Below are 5,191 nucleotides of genomic sequence, written 5' to 3' on the forward strand. Positions count from 1 at the left end.
TATGAAAAGACATAAGTGCCCTTTGGGTGTCATGTAATTTTCTTTATCAACCATCCAAATTCCATTCTCAAAACTAAAACACTATTCATCATCTTCTACCTTAAGAAGATGAAACATAGGCATAAGTTTTTGGTACAATTTTTCAAGGGAATGGTATTGATCCAACTCGTACAAAAACCAAATGACTCCCTCAAATCCCTAGCTAACGAATGTGACAAGTGTTGAAACCCCGATGGGTTTGGGGTTGTTCACCATTGCTTTGGTTCAATCTTAATTCTTGAGAAACAATATGATGAATAATGTTTTGAAGGGTAATTTTGGCATTTTCAAAAAAATTAAATCACACATGTCATCACATAATACACATAAATAATGACAACAATTGGATTAGCACGTTTTGAAGGTTTGGGTATTGAATTGTTGCATTTTAAAGTTCGTCAAGGGTCAAACGGGCACTAAGCCCAAAGTATAGAGTAAAGAATTGTTGCATTTTAAAAACATTATTTTTTTATGGTAGAAATAGGAGGAGCTACACAAGATGAGGGGTAGCTCGGCCCCAAGCATCACAAAAACAAATAGAACTTAAGTCCCTATGGATAGAGGAAGAGCAAAAACTGAGAATACTAAGAGGAAAAGAAAGAGCTTGGTTTGCCATCCAGTCCGTAGCTTGATTAGCCGCTCTATAAATGTGGTTGTAGGTGACTCCACATTTCAAATCTCCAACTAGCTTCAAACACTCCTCAATGATGGTCTTCAATCTCCACAAGCAGTCCACTTTATTCTTTAAACACGAAATCACAATAAGAGAGTCTCCCTCAATGAAGATGGGGAGACCCCTATAGTTAAGGGCAATGTTATGGGCCTCCCACGCAGCCCAAGCGTCCATTACATTAATTGAGGAATTCTCAATAAAATAAGCTTTGGTATCAAGAACATTCCCCATTGATTTCTTGCAACACAACCAATTGCGCAATCACCTTTATCATTTCTAGACGCGTCAAAATTTATTTTGATAGAACCCCCTTTTAGAGCTTTCCATTTGATTGGCTTCCATTCTTTAGTCTGTATAGGACTTAAGTTAGAAAATTCTCAACATTGTGATTAAAATATAGAGACAAAGCTCTATCAATAATGACCGAAGGGTGGCAACAACAGTTAAGGAAGGTTTTTTCGTTTCTATTCTTCCAAATTTGCCACAAGATAAAGCAGGATTTCACAGGGATCATAGAATCGGTTTGATTGGAAAGTAAGCCATCCCACCACTCCCTAAATGAGGAGTCGTTTCCACTAGGCCCCTTAATATTTAGGTTTAAGATACTATAGATTTGTTTAGCAATAGTACAGTTTTTAAAAATATGATTTGTGTCTTCAATTCCATCACAAAAACTGCAACCAACATCAATGGAGAGACCTAAAGACCTCAAGAAGGTCTTAGAAGGCAGCCTATAATTAAGTAGCAGGTATAAAAAGGTTTTGATTTTAGGATAAATTTTAAGCTCCCATATCTTGTTGACCTGAAGATTAAGATCATCCTGACCCCTATGCATGATAATAGCTTCTTTGTAGGCCGATTTAACAATAAATTGTCCTTTGGGATTCAACCTCCAAATTAACATATCCTCATTTAAGCTAGAGGGGATAAAGATAGCTCTAATGTCATTCCAAATATTGAGGGGAACTAAGTTACGAATCATATTCTCCTCCCAAATATGTCTGTCATGGTTAATAACATCACTCACTATCAATTCCACTTGCTCAATTTCAACCCCCAAAGGGTCTCTATTCAATATTCCTTCAATTGGAGTCGAGTCCAACCAGTTATATTTCAAAAACTTAATATTCTTTCCATTTCCAACAATTCAACCCATACCCCTTTTGAGTAAGTCTCTGAAATTTAGAACTCCCCTCCAAGCCCAAGAAATTCCATTTTGAGGCTGAATAGTTTTTGCCTCTACATCAGGAATGTTTGGTAATAAATGCTAAAATTGATTATTAAAAATTATATACTAATAAAAATAAATACAAATTATATTGATTTATGAAAAATAACAAATTAAAATTTTAATTCCTTCATCATTTTTCAATAGTTATCAAATGTATTCTGATGTGTTACAATGTATATAAATCATTAAAGTATGCTTTTTTTATGTTTAAATAACTCATTTATAGTCACATAAAACTTATATTTATTATTATTATTATTATATTTTTGTGATTTATTTAAAATTTCTAACATATCCATGTGTATCTTAATTTTTCATCCTTCCATGCGTATCCAAAGAGTATCTTGATATGCCTCTTAAAATTGCCTTACCGATACATCTTGTATTTCTAATACTTTGAACCTTGTTATAAAGTGGTGGAAATTCTCAAGTGGTGTGCCTGGAGAGAGGATGTCAGGTTACATATGGTCAAACCTCTATAAAACCTTGTGTATGCTTTTATTGATTGTTTTTATAGATACTCACTTTATATTACTTTTGTTTATTACATAAAATACTTCACATTATATTGCTCTCTATTTATTTTTGTTTAGCACAATAAATTTTGAATATATATGTTTTGAGAGAAAATGATCTTATAGAATTCAATGCACACCCATCTTAGGTTAGGCTACTTGGGCTATCACTTAAGATATTTATACCAAAGTCATTATTACTAGCATTATCAAAACTTATAGAAAAAACTTTATTTTTAATACCATACATATGTACATTATTTAAAATACTTATAGAAATTGTTATGCCAATATGTGGCTATTTAAGTATTGTAAAACTTAAAATTCTTTTTTACAAAAGCCTTAAGTCATCAATAAAATGCCCCGTGACACAAATATAACTAATATTATATTTGGAACTCCAAATGTCAAAAGTAAGAAAAATTATAGAATTAAGATTTGATAGAGTACTTTACCAAAAAATGATTTAATAGAGTAGAAATTAAATATTGTTTATATGAAAAAATTGAAGTGTATACTTGTAGTATTTTTAGAAACTTTTTTAAATTGAGGATTTATAGATTGTTACAAAAAATTTTCAAGCTTATGATCTTCGGCTAATGAAAATACCATCCGTAGACCTGGGAACTTCAATTCCTAAGAAATATCTGAATTCACCCAAGTCTTTAATCTCAAACTCAGTGTTAAGAAATATTTTGAGATCAATAACTTATTGAGTATCATTACCAATAACCACAATATCATCAACGTAGACAATCAGAATGATCACTAAGGAATCTCTCCTCTTAATAAACATGGTATGATCTGACTGAGTCTGCGTGTACCCCAAAAGTAACAAGGGCAACCCAAAATCTGTTAAACTAGGCTTTAAGGGGTTGCTTAAGGCCATAAAGAGACTTCTTTAGTTTACAAACATTCCCTTGCATTACCTTCCTATACACTCCTAGAGGTAAAGACATATAGACCTCTTCATGTAGGCCTCTATTCAAAAAAGCATTTTTAATATCGAATTGATGAAGTGGTCAATCAAAGGCAACAATTAAAGATACCAAAACTCAAACTGAAGTCATTTTGGCAACTATGATAAAAAACTCTAGGTAATCAATACCATACATCCGAGTGTATCTTTTAGCAACCAAACGGGCCTTAAATCTTTCAATAATACCATTTGAATGATATTTGATAGTGAACACCCACTTACAACCAATTGGTTCATTTACCTCAAGCAAAACCGCAATTTCCCAGGTATTGTTTTTATGCAAAACATCTAATTCAGTCATCATAGCATCTCTTTATTCTGGTTTGGATAAGGCTTATGGGACACATCTAAGAGTCACATGTGTAGAAACAAAGGCAAGAAATGAATGGTAGGAAGGGGAAAGAAGATATAAGACAGGTGTTTGGAAATGCAATGATTTTTACATTTCCGTTTGCCTTTGCGAAGAGCAATAGGGAGATTAAGGTCAGAGAAGGTATTTGAAGTGGTAGAAGAGGGCTAACTTGTTACCTTAGTAATGATGGGAGGTGAAAGGGGCTCATTTGAAGGTATGGAAACAACTTGCACGTCCATGAATCTTTGTATCTGGTACCACCTTTGGACACTAGGATGAGTAGGAGGAGGAGGGAGAGTAGGAACATGAGAAGGAGGCCCACAAGAAGAATTAATGAAAGGAAACTCAATTGGAATTGGAAGAGAAACAGATAGTGACATCACAAACAACTCCTCTGAATACTCCTCCTCAGGAGAAGCACCAAAGAAAGGAACATGCTCAACAAATGTGACATATCTAGAAACAAAGCGAATGCCACAAACCGAATCAAAACAACAATACCCCTTTTGTGTGGAGGCATATCCCAAGAAGACACACTTGTGTACTTTAGGCTCAAACTTATGTCTCTGATGACTATGAACATGAACATAACAAGTGCACCCAAACACTCGGAGAGGAAGAGATAAGAGATCCTCATTTGAAAATAGGAGGGTAAAAGGGGTTTTAAAACCCATAACTCGGGAATGAGGCTCCTTGCAACCTTAACCACATGTTGGTTCTTCCTTTCCACCACTCTATTTTGTTGTGGAGTGTAGGAATAAGAACTAAAATGAATAAATCCAAAGGTATTAAAGTAGGAGGAATGACTCTTATCAAAATATTCCTTTGCATTATTATATTAGAATATTTTGATCCAATTATTAAACTAGGTAAGGATAAGTTCATGCAATTTTTGTACAATATTTGACACTTTATTTTGGGATCTCATAAGGTAAATGGTGTGTTCGGAAGCGTGTCGTTAACCACTTCGGAACACCAGTTTAATATTTATATTTCTTTTTTCGATTATCAAACAATTACAAATGCAATAAAATGGTGAGAACGGGTCGTATCCACAGGGAAATGAAGGAAAAATTAATACACTCAAATTCGGACAAGAGAACACAAGTGAGAGTTACAGAAATTAATTAATTAAACTGAAAAAATAGAATTTGAACATTGGTGAAAATTAAAAGTGCATAAAAATAAATAAATAAAATAAACTAATTAAAATGTTTGTAATCCAATCAGAGGTAGCAGTCTCTGGATTTCTCCTTTGACCCTCGAACTTCTCGAGCTAGGCCTTCCGTCTTACCTGGCTGAATTCCAGATCTGTAGAAAAGAAAACAAATTTTAAACGGAATGAAAGTAAATTGCAAAAAAGAAAAACGGAACTAAAAATAAAAGAATAGAAATTAAATAT

Source organism: Nelumbo nucifera, chromosome 2 (assembly GCF_055504915.1).
Source record: "Nelumbo nucifera cultivar China Antique chromosome 2, China Antique-T2T, whole genome shotgun sequence".
Classification (NCBI taxonomy): domain Eukaryota; kingdom Viridiplantae; phylum Streptophyta; class Magnoliopsida; order Proteales; family Nelumbonaceae; genus Nelumbo; species Nelumbo nucifera.